Source organism: Podarcis raffonei, chromosome 5 (assembly GCF_027172205.1).
Source record: "Podarcis raffonei isolate rPodRaf1 chromosome 5, rPodRaf1.pri, whole genome shotgun sequence".
NCBI lineage: Eukaryota > Metazoa > Chordata > Lepidosauria > Squamata > Lacertidae > Podarcis > Podarcis raffonei.
The window spans coordinates 78,492,109-78,509,782 of NC_070606.1; positions in this window are offsets into that span (position 1 = coordinate 78,492,109).

Sequence of the window (17,674 nt, forward strand, 5' to 3'; positions counted from 1 at the left end):
GTAGCTGAACTGGGTTCCACACAGTCACAAAAACAAAACAAAAAACCCACAAAACCGCAAAATAAATAGCAAAAACAGACCTCAGCGTAACACTCAAAACGGAAGTTTGGCACTCAAAATGGAGCATATTCAGCTTCCAAAAAAAGTTCGCAAACCAGAACACTTACTTCCGGGTTTGCAGTGTTTGGGTTCCAAGTTGTTTGAGTACCAAGGCGTTTGAGAACCGAGGTACCACTGTACTAGAAAATGATTCCTCCTTATAGAGTATATTGGTAGCATCTCCTGTTGTCAGTACTGAAATAAGGTTGAACTACCAGACCCCCCAGCTTCTGGGACGTGTGTATTGTGGTTGTATTGTCCCCCTATCTTGAGATGGTGCATCAGCAGGAATTGAGCTTTCCTCCTCCTGTCCTGGTTGTCAGCTTACCAAGAAGGAGGCAGAATCATGGACTACTTGGACCAGGCAGTCTGATTCAGGAGCTTCTTCTAATGTTCTTATGACAAGTGTGTTAGCCAGGTCACTTAACACAGATGGAGTCCAGAGAGAAAAGTCGTGATACCCCTTTACTGAGAAAATTGAATAAAACTGTATATAATTTGACAAGAAACAAACAGAGGGGTCTTGCCCTTCTTAGTTCAGACTTTGTACATAGCAGGAAAACATTCAACCAAACATACAGAGGAAAAACTCCCTCAGAACTACATAGCATGTCACTCAGCTTACGGTAGTTGCTAAGCAATATATCACCTTCTTGGTTAGCAGACCTTACAAATAACTAAATTAACCCTTAAGTCACAAATGGAATGATCTCTGCTGTTCCACTTCCAACCCAACTAAACATGGAACTTCCATATTCAGAGCAATATGCATCTGATTAAAATATGCTTTGTGGACAAAGAACTGAGAATAGCTGTGCCACCTTTATGCTGCTCATGTCCTTCCCTGAGGCAACTGGAGGTCGCAGGTAGAAACAGAATGCTGGACTAGAAGGACCCTCAAGGCAATTCTTCTTGCCTTGTTTTTTAGGGAGGAAGCAATTACAAAAGTGCAAGCTGCAACATATTGCTTCAATAAATTGGCACCTTTTGTCATGTGCCATACCTTTTGTTTAAATTATCATTGCTTGATGAGATTTATATGCTGACAGCCATAAAAATTTTATTGTCCCATCATATGGTGGTGCTATAAATCCAACGGAGAAGTTTCTTTGTGTCTCCTTGAAAAATGTTTTCTCGGAGGAGTTTGTGAAACTGGCAATGGGGAAAAGGGGTATGGAGGAGACAAGTGGTGCTCCTAAGCAGGGGCACCAAAACTGGGAAATCTACATTTTGTAAACTCACTGCAAGCTGAACAAAGAGCACAAGAGCCTGCTGGATTAGGTCAATGGTCCATGTGGACTAGAATCTTGCTCTCACAGTGGCCAGCCAGATGGACATGAGTGAAACAGCTCTCTGCCCACCTGTGATTCCCAGTACAGTGGTACTTCAGGTTAAGAACGTAATTCGTTCTGGAGGTCCATTCTTAACCTGAAACTGTTCTTAACCTGAAGCACCACTTTAGCTAATGAGGCCTCCTGCTGCTGCCAAGCTGCCGGAGCCTGATTTCTGTTCTTATCCTGAAGCAAAGTTCTTAACCTGAGGTACTATTTCTGGGTTAGTGGAGTGTGTAACCTGAAGCGTATGTAACCTGAAGCATATGTAACCCGAGGTACCACTGTAACTGGTATTCAGAGGCATAATGTCTGTGATGGTGTAGGTAGAACTTAACCATCATGGGTAGCAGCCACTGACAATCTTGTCCTCCAATGATTCGTCTAATCCTCTTTTTAAGCCGTCCAAATTGGTGGCCTTCGCAACCTCCTGTGGGAGGGTGTTCCCTAGTTTAACTATGCATTGTATCGAAACAAAAATAAAAAAATTCCTTCCAGTAGTACCTCAGAGACCAGCTAAGTTTGTTATTGGTATGAGCTTTCGTGTGCATGCACACTTCTTCAGAAACACTGAAACAGAAGTCACCAGACCCTTATATATAGTGAGAGGGTGGGGTGGGGTATTACTCAGAAGGGTGGTGGGAATGGGTGATTGGCTGATAGGTGTGGTAAACCTGTTGACGACTGTTAACGACCGCAATTGGTCTTACGGGAAAAAGTAAGGGGTGAGATGGCTAAAAATATCTATACAGTGGTACCTCAGGTTAAGAACTTAATTCGTTCTGGAGGTCCATTCTTAACTTGAAACTGTTCTTAACCTGAGGTATCACTTTAGCTAATGGGGCCTCCTCCTGCTGCCACGCGATTTCTGTTCTCATCCTGAAGGAAAGTTCTTAACCTGAGGTACTATTTCTGGGTTAGTGGAGTCTGTAACCTGAAGTGTCTGTAACCTGAGGTACCACTGTATCATGTATAATGAGATAAGAATCCAATATGCATTGTGTGTAAAGAAGGACGTTCTTTTAACTGCCCTGAACCCCCCCCCCCATTCAGCTTTATTGGAAGTCCACGAATTCTAGTGTTATGAGTTCCTGAATGTAAGTTACAAATTCAGAATGAGAGTTACAGTCAAGTGTGATTAGTAAGCCTGCTTATGGTCGGGGTAGATAACACTAGCCAAGGCAGTCTGACTTGGTACAAAGCAAGCATAAATTCTATGTGATAATTTAGTCTGTTTGCAGTTCTCTGAAGGGGCAGAATTAATCTGAGAAATGGTTGTGCCAGATGAGAGGGGGGCAATCTTAGTGTACAAGGAGGAACATTTTTTATTTTTATTGTTTTATTTTATGGTAAGAGTGGCTTGGGGAAAGTTTTCATAAAGTTAAGTAACTATTATTATTATTATTATTATTATTATTATTATTATTATTATTTTGCAGGGCAGGGGGTGAAATCTAAACCACAGCTGCTGATTGGTGGGGCTTTACAGAGCAACAGGGTCATGACAGTTGGGGGAGAAGGTGATTGTTGGGCCACCCTGGAAGTAGGCCTCAAACTGGGCCTGATTCTGTTACACAGCAGCAGTCGTACCAGCTCAGGAACGAACAGATCCCTGCTTGACTTTTCTCTGCCTTCGGAATGCCCTGTTTTTGAGGCCTTCTCCCATTCAACCAGCAGAAGGGGAAGATTTGCACTGGTGGAGCTCAGTGGCTTAAAGTGCAAGGCTGATAATGCCAAGGTTGCAGGATCAATCCCCATATGCATTGCAGGGGGTCCCTTCCAACTTATTCTGTCATCGCTCTGCAGTGTCTTAGCGGGCAGAGTTGCGCCTTATCTTTTCCGCTCTGCTGTGCTTTTGTCTCTTTTTACTTTCTGTTCTCTCTTGGAGCGAGAGTGAGAGGACTCCGTGATCATTTGTCCTGTTAATATTGTTGAATAAAAGCTTAGAATGACAGACCACTCTCCACTTCATTTCTGCTGAGTGTGTGTGCGCATAGGCATCTGCTATGTGTCACTGGAGCATCCCGGGACTGTTGATTTATGGACGTCCCGAAGCTGCGCAACACCAGGAAGACGCCCAGAGAGGTTTGTCTCATCCCAGGTTCTGCGTGGGCCCCCAGGGGCGTATCCTGACGTTCTTAGCCCCTCCCATAGCCCAGTGCAATGTGACAGGTTTTGGATTGCTCTGCTGATTAGTTATGCTTTATTCTTTGCTGCAGTATCAGACCATGACCCCTAACTTTCCCAGTTAACCAGGGACAGACCTTGTTTTCTAGTGCCTAGAAAACCACTGTCCTTTTGTCGTTATTTTTGCCTTTGGAAGATGCTTCATTAAAATTTTTTATGTGTATGAGATTCAGATCAGGAAACCATTGCAAGGGGGGAAAGAACTGTGTAGATCAGGGGTTGTCAACCTGGCCCCTACCACCCACTAGTGGACGTTTCAGGATTCTAGGGGGGCAGTAGGGTTTTTTATGGCACAACCTGAATCCTTCTTCCATCGAGCACTGGTGGGCGGTAAGGAAATTTTACCATCAGGAAAGATGCATTAGTGGGCGGTAGGTATAAAAAGGTTGACTACCCCTGGTGTAATAATAATAATAAATTTTTATTTATATCCCGCCCTCCCCAGCTGAAGCCGGGCTCAGAGCGGCTAACAACAGTAAAATAATACAGCATTCTAAAATCAATTCATTACAAAATCAGTTCAAATCAAATTAATGGCAACCATTGGTCTAGAGTTCTCTGAGGATTACCAAAGGAGGGGGTCAGGCTGTGCCCCGGCCAAAGGCCTGGTGGAACAGCTCTGTCTTGCAGGCCCTGCGGAAAGATGTCAAGTCCCGCAGGGCCCTAGTCGTTTGTGACAGAGCATTCCACCAGATTGGAGCCACAGCTCCAACAAACCTTTATTGTGCAAGTCGAAATCTACTTAATTTCAGACTAGAAGTGGGTGAATGCTGCAAGTTGACTGTTCATTGAAGTGCCAAATGTGGTAGCCATCCATTACTGACCCAGCAAGGAAGGTTTGGGCACAGCTGATGCAGATGCACATCTGGATGTTTGCTGCGGTCCTCATTGCCACTGGACTTCATCAATGTTTCAGATGTTTTTGGGGAGGCGTATTGCTGTTTGGTCCCACTAGTCCCATGTAGCAATTGGAACTGGGCCAGGGCCTTATGTAGCTTATGCAAGGTGCATGGCAGATGCTCTGTATAATTAAACTTGCAGATTGCTTCTGTAAACAGAGAAATTGTTGCCATCCCTTGTGGCAGCTGTATTGTTGGGTGGTGGGATAGAGATCTGCTGTCAGGAAACGGAATACTGTAACCAAATGTTGTCAGAAAGGCAAATAAAACGACGGATTGGCGTCAACTGTGATCTGCTGAGTTCTGCTACGTGCACCAGGTCTTCTTTGCACATCCCAGCAACGCTCTGTCCTTGTCCTTGTGCACAAACATACCTCATTTGTCTAAAGATTCTATCTCTATGGAAACACTTCAAATGAGAGAGGAAACTCTCCCTCCCATTCTTATGGGAAGTGCTCCAAACTAAAACTGACAAACATAATCATCAAGGTAAGAAATGGAAGACAACCTAACAACCGATTTACTGAAAAATGGTATTCCATGCTTATTTACTGATGCAATAAAACACAAGGCAGCATCGAACCAATTATTTTATTAGGAACTTTGTCATTCTTTAATTTTTTAGTTAGGTGTTAATCATTTACTATTTATGTACAACCATGCAGCTGGTTATATTACTTTATTTCTCTTACTTTTTTAACTGTAACTGCAATCCTGAAATTAAAAGAAAAGAAATTCTTCACATTACATTATGATTTTGCTTGAGAGTTGGCCTAAAGATTTCCTAAAGATCACACATACAGCCAAAACATGCTAGTTTTAGTGGGACTAGAACCAATCTTGCTCTTCTATCCAATTTTCCTATAGCTATGCATCAAATCTGTGTCTATGGATCAAATAGGAGGAATCATTAGAACCCTAGCCTATGGCTGAAAAGTCATGAGAATGCTATCATTAAAATGTGTGTGTGTGTATAGCAAAATTATGGCTGTCATATTTTTAAAGAAGAGCTGAACCTTCTTGAAAATTATTGCAGACTGAAGTAGGGATGGGGAGTAATTCGATTCAGTTCATATTTAACGCAGGCTCTACCAAATTCACTTTCTGAAACAAAATGAACATGGAAAAACAGCCATCCTTGAAAATTCGCACTTATCTGAATCTTGCAATGCAGTTTCCCAACTGAATCATGTACACAAAAATGCATAAACTGCAGGAAAGTGCGCACAAAAATGTATATATTCATGAAAATCAAATCAATAAATTATATTGGGAGAAATTGCTTCCAAAAATGTATACATAAGTAACAACTGCATATAAACATGGGTTTATTAGGAGAAATTCACACTAAAATGTCAAAGAGTTTTCATGAGAATTTTAAAAAACAAAATTATCAAATTGCTGCAGAAATATGGAGAACTTAGTGAAAAATATTTGTTGGCATTTATTAATGACTGGAAACATCTTTTTGCACGAAAAGGAAGCAAACTTATGATAACTGCATTTAAAGACTGAAGAAACATTGGTTTATGGAAAGTAGACGTGTTGGATGCTATTCTTGAGCAAGTGTTTTGCATAAGTCTATATGTGGCTGATAGACAGAAAATCGGAAGTATTTTCTTTCTTCTTCTTTTCCCCTTATTTTCTCTCTTTCTGTTTTTTTGTTTAAAAAAATGCTTTGTATGTCATTTTTTTCTTTGTTTTCCAAGCTTTTTAAATTTTTTTTAAAAAGCTTTCATAAAAAAGAAATATGTAGAACTGAATTTAAGGTTGGAAAAATGAGAAACTGGGAGAATTGAATTTGGCCATCCCTGCACTGAAGTAATAGACATGCATCTGACATTGGACCATTATTAAATCAAGGATGGGGAGAAAGACAAGCATTCTGGGGGGAATTATATCCTTTCCATAATATGTGCTGAGAAATGTCAGTTTTAATTATCTGCAAAGTTGTTCTAATAAAATAATTGCAATATAGATTTGTTAGGATTTTTAGGATTAAGGGTTTTATAGGAGCTACAGTGTTCTCGAAGCTACCAACATGAGTTTGACCAAACTGCGGGAGGCAGTGGAAGACAGGAGTGCCTGGCGTGCTCTGGTCCATGGGGTCACGAAGAGTCGGACACGACTAAATGACTAAACAACAACAACAGGAGGTATGCAGCATATTTTGACAGGTTTTGCATAGGTTTTGCAAAGTTCATAGGATAGGAGGCTCCAGCATGGTGTAAAATGTCTCCTTCCACTCGTAAGCATTTAAGTTCTAGCATTTGTCCATTTTTCTTGCTAAATAATAAAATGCCTTAATCTATATATGCCTGCCTGCCTGCTTCTATATCGACTCCGGTCCAGTTGATATGTCTGCTATTCCTCCTAGCTCCGAGCTGTTGCAGGTTGTTTGTGAACAGTGGCTCCTTCACAGCGCTTGAATAATCAATAATTTTAAACCCTAACATTAAAAAAAATTGCTTGGGGTGGAGAATAATCTTAGTTCCACATGGGAAATTACCGTATTTTTCGCTCTATAACACGCACCCGACCATAACACGCACGTAGTTTTTAGAGGAGGAAAATCCGTAGGCATGCCACCCGTAGGCATTCCCTCCATAACACGCACAGACATTTCCCCTTACTTTTTAGGAGGAAAAAAGTGAGTGTTATGGTGCAAAAAATACGGTATATTCTTGAATTATATTATGCAAGGTCAGTTGTAGATCTGATATCCAGTCTCTTTTCTCATGAGCCTCAGTGTGGAATTTGTATTTTATTTTATTTCCCACACATTGGGTCAACTTTTACACTGAGCTATCCATCACAATCCCAAGATCCCTCTTCCGGTCAGACCCCAACAGTGTATCTGTTAGTATTTTTTTTTTTGTCCCATTCTGCATTGCATTATAGACTCCTTCAGGTACGCCTACCTAAGGCCTTATATTTGTCCTGTATTTTTTAAAATCTCTGAATAGCAACTCTCCATGCCAAATCACCCAATGCCTTTGAAAACCAGCCGAATCTGAAAGCTAGGCTGAGAGTGAGTGACTGGTCCTAGGTCACCCCAGTGATCTTCATGGTGATTTGAACTCTATATAATAATAAAATTATATAATATATAATAACAAAAAGATGACATACAAAATCAAAATAGGGCACCAAAAAAAAAAAGAGAGAGGAGTGGTTTGGTGATATAGTCATCTGCTCTGTGAAGGCAACACCCACCACAATCTAATCTTGCGCCATCAGAATCAATATATAATTAGTAATATTTATTAATATTTTCACTCTTGAATGCGGCAAAGCCTGTGAGTTAACAATGTTTTATCATTTTACCAAATCACATGCTTTACTTGCTTAAATTTACATTGCGTGACCAGGCAGTGACAACCCCAGCCCCCAGGGATCATAAGGAAGGAATAAAGACTCTGATAACATTATATGAAATTAAAATTAGGCCTCAACTTTATTAAACTTCTGAATGTAGGAAGACCTGGCTTAGGCCTTGGGCATGTATTCCTCCCAGCCCCCCAGTCGGGGGGGGGGGACTGGGGCTCATCAGGGTAAATGGGATATGGGGGTGCTCTGCGAGACGTATGTGTAGCAGGCAGCCAAGCCTATATCTCCGCACACCAGGTAGTTCACTGACGACCTTTCGGTGTATGGCCAGTGACACCCATATATATAACCCCTTTAAGAGGGGGACCTTGGAATCGTCGCTGCAGGGGGGTGAGTCACCACTTCACTCCCCCACACCCATTATAGGGAAGAAAAGACTAAAGGATTCCACCCAAGGCCAAAGTTGTGATGAATTGCTACGGGGAAGACAAAACCTGCCAATGCAGGAAAATTTCTTCCCAGTCCTTCAACAGCAACAAGTCAAAGACCGTAGCAGCACCCGCAAAACAAGAAGAAAAAGTTAACCTGCAAACAAGAAACATTAAACAAAGGGAGGGTGAATCTCCAGAGCTGACTGCCTGGCTATTGTCGGCTCCACCCCCTATTTATAAATGGGGCTGGCCCCACCTCCCAGCAAGAAATTTGATTACTGAGGCTAGGCATGAACCTCCAAAAATTAACACTGAGAGGCAAGCCAGCTCCTGTTTGCCAGTAACGTCCCTGGCACCTCGCGCAATCCTGCAAAGGGCACCCACAATGTAAAGTGTGAGTGCTCATTTTGGTGTGATGTGCATAAAAACAAGCTGTGAAACTTTTCAAATGCCAAAAAAATTAAGAGGCACCCCCCAGGCCACGTTTCGCTCTTGCTCCTCCTCATTTGGCCCTATGAATAACTTACTTCTGCCATACTAATTCAGAAAACCTCTCACCTTAATTGTAGTTGCCTTTTCATTGCTCTTCGCTGCGTATCATTCCATGGCCAATGTCAAGATCATTTCTTGAATGACATTACAGGAGATTGGCTTTGATGGGCAAAGTTCATAAGGTTTGTTTTGTACTTTTACAAGGCATGTTGCCTTTTTAAACAGTCATCTACTCCCTAATGGGTGATCCCTTCCGGATGAGTCGAGTAAGATCCCTCTTTAAAAGAAGCACACCTTGCCACAAATGAGGGGATAATGGGCAACGTTTCTCAACAAAATGCAGAGTGATAAAAATGTGTGGTTATTTGTGCTCTGCAGGTTGTTGTTTTTTTGTCACCTGTATCCAGGGACAGCTGTTTATTATGGTGTCCCTTAGCACAGATGCGTATAACATTTGCATGTGGCAATTTATATGTATAGATGGGTATTCCGCCTCCTCTCTGTCACCCAATAGCATTTCTTCACCTTCTCCACGCAACAGACCTACTATTTGCTTGTTCTTCCTCTTGCTTTGCACATAGCCAAAGAAACTTTTTTTATGTACAATACTTCAGGCCTCCCCTCTCGAAATACCCTTGTTTACAAGCCCTGGTCACAAGCAGTGCCGGATTTACATATAAGCTATACTTTTTAAAGTATTTCACTATTAATATACTTCTTCTTAATTGTATTTCAGTTGAACAATTACTTTGATAAAATACATATTTTGTTATGTGCAAATGGCTTTCGATACGTATTAGGTCCATAAATAACCATATCGCATATATTCAACACAAAAAACAGCGACAATTTGTTGTTGACAATAGGACAGCTGGACATATAAAGGGCCCCATTACCTTCGGTAGCTTAGGGCCTCATCAAACCTAAATCCGGCCCTGGTCATGAAATCCCTGTCACAAGCTGCTGGAGGCAGCAATCAGCTAACCAGAATTGCCTAGAGCACTTTCTTAACCAGAAAGCAGACGTTGTCTGTAATACTGTACACAAAGATGTTGCTGCAATTCCCCTGGAGACAAGGAGATGGATCAGGCAAAGCAGTGAGCAGGAAAACTGTGCGCTTCACTCACTAGAGCAATGAAGGAGGCCGACACTCCGTATCTCCTTACTACAGTGGTACCTCTGGTTACGGTCTTAATTTGTTCTGGAGGTCCGTCCTTAACCTGAAACTGTTCTTAACCTTAGGTACCACTTTAGCTAATGGGGCCTCCTGCTGCTGCTGCACCGCTGGCGTGAGATTTCTGTTCTCATCCTGAGGTAAAGTTCTTAACCCGAGGTACTACTTCCGGGTTAGCGGAGTTTTTAACCTGGAGTGTTTGTAACCCAAGGTGTTTGTAACCCGAGGTACCACTGTATAAGCAAACAGTGTGGAGTTGGGCAAGTTTCACACCTTCATCTCAATGCCTAAGTAGCGTTGGTTCTTTTTGCTAATTGGAAAATGGGCAGGTCGGTGGTTGCATGGGTGCGCATGCGTGGCTGCAAGCCTCTTGGTTGGTTTGTGGAGTCACGCTATATTCTAAAGCTTCCCTTTTCAAAGAAATGTGTCAGCCGCTGCCATAACTGATGCGCTAGGATGAAAAGATGTGATCATTCCAATCCAGGGTCAATTATCTTTCATGGGATGCCAGCAATTCTAATATAAACCATGAAGAGTCTTTTGGCACCTGAAAAACTAAGAAATTTATTGTGGCACAAACTTATTTTGTCGGGGGTTTTTCCGCTGCTCCAGAATTGCACAGCTGGGAACTGTTCTCATGTCCATCCTTCTTGCAGGCCGGTTTCTGATCTGCTTTCATCCTCTTCAAGGGTTGAAGGCATCACTGAGGATCTACTCTGAAACTCCAGCAGGGCTGAACTCCTTCATCATTAGGCAATTAGAGCCAAGAGGCCGTTGCAAGTGCAGAGCTGCCACTCGCCTTCCCACAAGCCGGGCTTTTCAGTGTCAAGCTGCATCTGAATATTTGTTTCACAGTGCTATAATTTGTGGAATACTCTGGGACAGCCTATTATACAGTTAATGCCAAACCAGAGTAAATATTAACAGGATTCATTTACAGGAACAACTGTGAAACATTAATGCCACCAGGCGTGACATTTTAAAACTCTGACATAGCCATGTATTTTTTTAAGAACAGATTTCCACCACAGAAGAGATTGCCAAAAACAAAATTTAATTCCAAAGTTGTTGCGGAAAGTCACTTCTGTTCTTAGTAAACTTGTTGTGACGTGGGGTTTGTGATTTCAGCTCTCTTGACATAATATGCTGGAGACAGTTCTGTAGTAACACTTCTTTATTAAAGCAAACAAGACTGAGACTGAGGAGGGGAGAGCTACATTTATAGGGACAGGGAACTAGCTAGAAAGGATACATTTTGGAGGGAACAATATCAGGCAATCACAGTCCTGCCTTTTGGAGGAAACCAATAAGACAGAGGATCCAAATACAGCAGCTTAAATGAACCAATAGTAGCTGTACCCTCTGGAACCAAAAGGCAGTTACTTTACTCTAATGCAAATACAGACAATAATAATACAGATATAAAATCCTTTGACTCAATACACAACACCCCTCCCCCCCTAGTGAGCACCACAGACGTAATCTCTCAGGTACTGTGGGGTCCTACAACTTCTACTTGATCTCCTGACAACAGGTGTTGCCGGTTCTGGATTGGATGTTACCTGTGGTAGGGGGGGTGCTATAGGGGTTTCGTCAGGAACAGATGGAGTCCCAGACATTGCAGGGTCCCCTACCTGTACCTCGTCATCCTGAGGACTAGCAGACCCTGGTTCATTTGCTGAAGCCCCTGGTGACTGCACCTCTGGGCCATTTTCACTCTGGTCTTGCAGCTCTGCGTCGTTAGCCAGGGATGAATTATCTGACCCCTCCCTGCTGAGCGCCCGGCGCCTCAGCTGATCTATATGTCTCTTCCAAACTTGCCCATTTTCCAAGGTCACATAATAGGACACAGGTCCACTAGTCCGGGTGACCACACCAGCCACCCACCGCGAGCCTCGTGAATAGTTCCTCACCCAGACCAGATCTTCAGGGGCGAGATACCTTGTTGTGTCAGTCTCAGCCTGGGGGGTTGCTCTTGAATTACGGTTTGGCATTTTATCCGGGTGGACATAATCCAGCACCGTTACAAGTCTTCTACCCAAGAGCAGCTCAGCTGGCGACTTGCCCGTCGCAGTACACGGCGTCGCATGCTGCAAAAATAACATTCGCGCGATGCGAGCTGACCAGTTACCCTCCATTAAGCGCGCAATGGATTCTTTGGCTGTTCTTACCATGCGCTCAGCCTGCCCATTGGAGGATGGGTGAAAGGGTGCGGATGTGACCCCTCTTATGAAGTTATCAGCCAAGAATGCCCTGAATTCTTGGGATACAAAAGCTGCCCCATTATCTGATACAATGGTCTCAGGTAACCCGTGGGTTGCAAACAGCTGCCTCAACACCTTGATTACGGCAGCTGATGCCATGCTAGGGACCATCGCCACTTCTAACCATTTGGAATATGCATCGACGATAACAAAAAAGACCTTCCCCTGGAATGGCCCAGCAAAATCTAAGTGCAGCCGGCTCCAGGGAGATCTGGACTGCTCCCACCAGTGAACTGGTGCTCTGGCCACTTCTGGCCGCACCTCTTGGCATGCCTTGCATGTTCGTACCCTTTGTTCTATGTTCTGGTCCATTCCAGGCCACCACACATAACATCGGGCTAGCGACTTCATCCTGACCATTCCCGGGTGTCCCATGTGAAGCGTCTCAAGAACCCTGTTTCTCAGTGGTGCTGGGATGATCACCCTATCTCCCCACAGGAGACAACCCTTATGCATGGACAACTCGTGCTGCCTTGTCGCATAAGGCCTGAATTTGTCTTCATGTGGACCACCTGGCCACCCCCTCCCCACCCAAGTGAGCACACGGGAGAGAACAGCATCTTTCCTCGTTTTCTCAGCTATATCAGGAGCCGTTACAGGAGCCCCCGGAAGTGTTTCCAGCATCATTATGTGCTCCGCTGGAGCAGGATCCTCATTGCTCCCGCCCGGAAGAGGCAATCGACTCAGCGCATCAGCGTGGCACAACCGTTTCCCCAGCACATGGGTCAAGGTGTACTGGAACCCGTTCAGGAATATAGACCAACGCAACATTCTGGGGGAGAGAATTTGTGGCGTTTGTTTGTTCGGGCTGAACAACCCTAACAGTGGTTTGTGGTCCGTTTCAATGGAGAAATGGCGACCATACACATAATCATGGAACTTTTTGATTCCTGCCACAATTGCAAGCGCCTCTTTGTCAATTTGAGCATAGTTGCGCTCCGTGGGCGACAACGTACGGGAATAGAAAGAGATGGGCTTTTCCGACCCATCCGGTTTCCTATGACTCAGCACCGCCCCCAGGCCGTATTGAGAGGCATCACATGCCAGGACCAGCGGCTTCGACTCATCATAATGAGCAAGGACGCTCCTGCTACTCAGCATTCCTCGCAAGGAGTCAAAAGCCTTCTGCTGCCCCTGCCCCCATCGCCACACATTCTTTTTCAGTTGCAACCCCACCTCCTTGAACTTGAGCAACACTGCACGGACACGCGCAACCAGTTCCTGTGGGTCTTTTCCAGCAATCAAAACGTCATCAAAAAATGGCAAGACCCCCGGCAGACCTCTTAACAGGCGTTCCATGAGCCCTTGAAAAATCCCTGGGGCCACACAAACTCCAAATTGTAATCTGTTAACTCTGAACGCCCCTTTATGTGTGACGATAGTCTGTGCTTCCGCTGATTGTGGGGTTACTGGCAGCTGTTGGTAAGCTTGTGCCAGGTCAATTTTGGCGAACACCTTGCCCCCAGCCAGTTTAGCCAACAGATGTGATACGACTGGAATGGGGTATGAGTTTCCCCTGAGTGCCTTATTGATAGTACATTTGTAATCTGCACAGATCCTGACTTCCCCATTTGCTTTAAGGGGCGTGACGAATGGAGTCTCCCACTTAGCAGAGTCCACGGGTGAGAGAACTCCCTGCTTGACCAATTTATCCAGCTCTGCTTCGATCTTGGGCTGCAGTGCAAATGGCACTCGCCTTGGTTTGAGTCGGATTGGGGCCACCCCAGGGTCCAATTCGAAGTCAACTGGGGGCCCTTTATAACAACCCAGTTTTCCATTAAAGAGACCAGCAAATTCTTTGCATAATGCCTCGCTCATCTCAGGGCAGGTTTGGATTGAATTAAGCCCTGATATACTCAGTCCCAGGGCGGGGAACCAGTCAGTGCCCAGGAGACTGGGGCGACTGCCCTTCACAATCACCAGTTTGAGTACCGCCTGTTTGTCCCGGAACTGTACTCTCACGGCACACATTCCCATGACATGGATGCGGCCCGCTGAGTATGACTGCAAAGTTGTCGGGAAGGGCTCCAGAGGGGGCAACTTACCCCTAGGGAAGAATGTCCTCGCGGTCTGGTCCGACACAATAGTGAATCCAGATCCGGAGTCCACCTCCATGTCGCACAGCTGACCCTCAATCTTCACCTTGAAGTGTGCCTTGCCTTGCGCTGGAAACTGCACGACCCTCCCGTTGATCTCCGTTACGTAGTGGCAGTCCTTTAGAACATGGTTTGCCGTGGGCGGTCTGTGATGCTCCAGTCTAGGTGCTCCTGTCGCTTCCAACGCCGCCGATCTACAGACCCTGGCGATGTGACCTGTCTTCCCGCACGTCCGGCACATAGCATCCCGGAAACGACAACTCTTCCGCTCATGGTTTCCGCCACAACCAGGGCACCTGCCTCGGTGCTCTTTGTGCACTGTGCAGGCCTGACGCACTGACTCGACCCCACGGACTGGGCTTTGGCTCGGAGTAGCCTCTAGCTCGTCCATGGCATGCGCAACTTCTATCTGTGGCTTAGGGGCCTTGCGACTGGCATCAAGCTCCTCTCTTTCATAATTCTCCGTGGCGGTGGCCTCCTTCAAGGCTGAAGCAAGGGTAACCTCTTCTTTAGCCACGATGCGTCTTCTGGCTTTCTTGCTGCTCAGACCACCGATAAACCGATCCAGGAGAGTCTCTTCCAGATCTTGGAAGTCGCAGTGCTGAGCGAGCTTCCGCAGTTCAGCTAGGAATGCAGATACAGACTCCCCAGCACGCTGCTGCCTCTTATGAAACTCCAACCGCCGGGCCATCTTGGTCTCAGTAGGCGCCAAATGGCTTGTCAGGCAGGCAAGAATATCTTTGAGAGGTGTCTCACTTAGCTTCGCTGGAGCAAGCAATGCCTTGGCCAGCGTGAAGATCTCAGGCCCACAGTAGCTCAGGAATGTGACCCTTCTTTTGCTGGCATCGGTGATCCCTTGAGCCACTGCGAAGAACTCGAAGCGTTCGACGTAGTCTTCCCACGTGTGGGGCTCTGATGGCTGGAAGGGCTCCAATACCCTTGGACTCTCCATTGTCCTGTGGGCAGGGTCGTCTTCTCAGCTGGCCAGTGAGTCTTGTTCTTAGCTACAATCCTGAGGCAGGGCTGCGTTTAACCGCTCCTCAGCATTCCGGATCCCATCCTCGTCGCCAGTTGTTGTGACGTGGGGTTTGTGATTTCAGCTCTCTTGACATAATATGCTGGAGACAGTTCTGTAGTAACACTTCTTTATTAAAGCAAACAAGACTGAGACTGAGGAGGGGAGAGCTACATTTATAGAGACAGGGAACTAGCTAGAAAGGATACATTTTGGAGGGAACAATATCAGGCAATCACAGTCCTGCCTTTTGGAGGAAACCAATAAGACAGAGGATCCAAATACAGCAGCTTAAATGAACCAATAGTAGCTGTACCCTCTGGAACCAAAAGGCAGTTACTTTACTCTAATGCAAATACAGACAATAATAATACAGATATAAAATCCTTTGACTCAATACACAACAAAACTAACCAGTGTTTTTCAGTCTATAAAACTCCTTGTTAGGGACAGATCAAAGGAGCAGTCTAAGAAAGAAACAGAACACAGAAATGAAGATACTAGCCATTTCCTAACATTTGATGAATTCTTCATATAATGTATGATAAGAAGAAAATTTATGATAAATGAAATCAGGCCTACCTTCAGAGTATCATTAGATGTGGAATTGAGCTTGTGACTGCCACTATAAGGAGCCATCCCTTTTTGGGTTATCTGCCTTTTGCCTGTATTGTTTAGACTCACTGGCGTCCCTAGGTAGTGGCATGGGGACAATAATTTGCATCATAGGAAAATGTCTCAACACAGATAAGTCTGTATTAATAGAGTTGCTAAGTTTTGTGTTTCATGTTTACGTTGCGGTTGCAGTCATCCCATTGAGTTCAGAAGGGCTAGAGATTTGGTCCAGTTTGCATTTGAAGGTCAAGCTGCCTTAATTTGCACTTCTCCAAACAATACATAAACCAAAACACAGTCGGTTCACACTTCTCCAGATTTTACAAGGGAGTTCTCCAGCCAAGGGATGTGTTCAAAAATGCACATACTAGGGTCAAGTGCGCATTAAAATGCATATATCAAATTCATTATATAATGGATTTTTTTGCCTTCCAAAAACGTGTACATTGGGCAAAACTGCATACAAAAATATGTGCATTGGGATAATTTCGAACTAGAATGCTGCTGAATTGTCACGAGGACTTTTAAACCCCCAAAACTGATGTGGAAATATGAAGATTTGAATTTAGGAGTAGAATAATGAGAAACTGAGAGAAACGGAAATTGACAGAGTCATCCATCCCTATCCTAGATTTCCAATTATGCAAAAGTTGACTGTCCTTATATTGCCAATTAAATGTTGGTGGTCCTGTCCCTAACAACAGGCCTAAAAATTACCTGTGCTGACCATGGTATATGCCATGCAGAGAAGCAGGTAGGTGTCTACATTCCAGAAGTGGTGGTCTTTAGAACTCTGACATACGACAGGTGTAGTTGCCATATGTTCTGTGTTAACAGTTCAAAGCTCTTTTGTACAATACAATCAGCTTTGTGTGAAGTTACTGGAAGAAAGCTACTGCACCCAATTCTGTGCAGATAACAAAAATTCAAATCTGCGATGTAAACAGCATTGCATGCGTTCCTTTTAGCACATAGATAATGCACAAGTAGGGACCATACAAACATACCGTATTTTTCGCTCTATAAGATGCACCAGACCACAAGACGCACCTAATTTTTGGAGGAGGAAAACAAGAAAAAAAAATTCTGAATCTCAGAAGCCAGAACAGCAAGAGGGATCTCTGCGCAGTGAAAGCAGCAATCCCTCTTGCTGTTCTGGCTTCTGGGATAGTTGCGCAGCCTGCATTCGCTCCATAAGACGCACACACATTTTCCTTTACTTTTTAGGAGGGAAAAAGTGAGTCTTATAGAGCAAAAATTACGGTACGTATATCTTGTGGAGCACATGTGAAACGCAGAAAAATGATAAGATACTGTATATTGTTACATGCCTTTCACTGTTAGCTCCGTTTTGTGTTCAGGAGTGATCCAAAGCTGGTTTCAGCTGAAGTTTGGTCATGAGGATACAGAAAAATTCATTGCTCCTCATGAAGCTAGGTTATAATAAGATAATTGATTAGAGTGGCTGGGGAAACCCAGCCAGATGGGCGGGGTATAAATAATAAATTATTATTATTACCGCATTGGCCCGAATATAAGCCACACTTTCCCCCAAATTCCGACCGTGAAAAGTTAAAGTGCAGCTTATATTCGCGACCTTACGGTATGCAGCCAGGAGCGTGGGCAAACAGCACCAGGAGCACAGCAAAGCAGTGCCCACCCTGTGCGTAGTCCCCTGTCCTCTGTTCCAAGGTCAGGAAGGGTGTGTGATGGCCTGGGACTTGGGCTCGGACTCGGAACC